The following is a 956-nucleotide window of genomic DNA, read 5'->3' as shown; positions in this document are numbered from 1 at the left end:
CGTGTGTTGCATTGTGTAAACAAAGGGGCTTTCCTTCATATTCACAAATATTTGCCTTCATATTTGCAAATGTTATTCTTATAAGATAAGAGATTATATGCAGTTATATACAAGAGTGTTACTCCCATGACTTCAATACTTCCTTTTTGTGTGTCATTCTTCAACAGACATGAAGTAGACATGAAGAGACATAATGTAAACTAGAGTGAAGGTTACCTTATAGGGTCATAGCAGCAGCAAGAGAAAGCAATGTTTTGGTGTGTGATACCTTCCAGGGATAGCCGGTGGATTATTGAAGTGCTAAATATTATCACTTTTGTACAAAACATCAGCCAATCAGAGCATTACACTTCCCATGCTCCCTAGGGCAGTGCCCCATGGCATTTGAAGTATGGGCATGAGGATATTGCATAAAGAGTAGTATAAAATGTAATGCATGCATCATAGTAAAGTGACATGAATCACCTGTCCTTCATAGCCACGACCGAGTCACTCATTCAACCACTTATCTCACTCACTCATTCTTTTCACCATTTCTACTTGTACATTCTACTCATTCAACCCACTTACTCATTCTGCTCTGTGATTCCACTCAGTCATTGGATATTTACTCTTTCTAACCAGTCACTCCATTCATGCTGTATTTTTTATTATTATTATTTTTTTATTATAATGAATTACACCTTTCATTTCCACCTGCTGAATGCTTTTATTTCTCCTTCAGTTGGTAATGGAATACTGCTTAGGATCGGCTTCAGACATCATAGAAGTACACCGTCAACCCCTTAGAGAAGAAGAAATCAGTGCCATTTGCGAAGGCTGTCTCTCTGGTCTTGCATATCTGCATTCTTTGGGGAAAATTCACCGTGATGTCAAAGCTGGAAATATTCTACTTACTGAAAATGGCACCGTAAAACTGGGTATGTATATTCTGGCTAAAATTTGATTAAGATAAG

The 956-nt window shown here is 37.6% G+C and overlaps 1 pseudogene; it reads right to left on the bottom strand.

Annotated features, from left to right (window-relative positions):
- Positions 1-399, bottom strand: part of LOC119582382 — a 26,908-nt pseudogene extending 26,509 nt beyond the window's left edge.
- Between the last annotated feature and the right edge of the window lie 557 nt (positions 400-956).

Source organism: Penaeus monodon, chromosome 15 (genome assembly GCF_015228065.2).
Source record: "Penaeus monodon isolate SGIC_2016 chromosome 15, NSTDA_Pmon_1, whole genome shotgun sequence".
NCBI lineage: Eukaryota > Metazoa > Arthropoda > Malacostraca > Decapoda > Penaeidae > Penaeus > Penaeus monodon.
The sequence above is the reverse complement of the archived record's forward strand: the minus strand, read 5'-3'. Positions and strand labels throughout refer to the sequence as shown.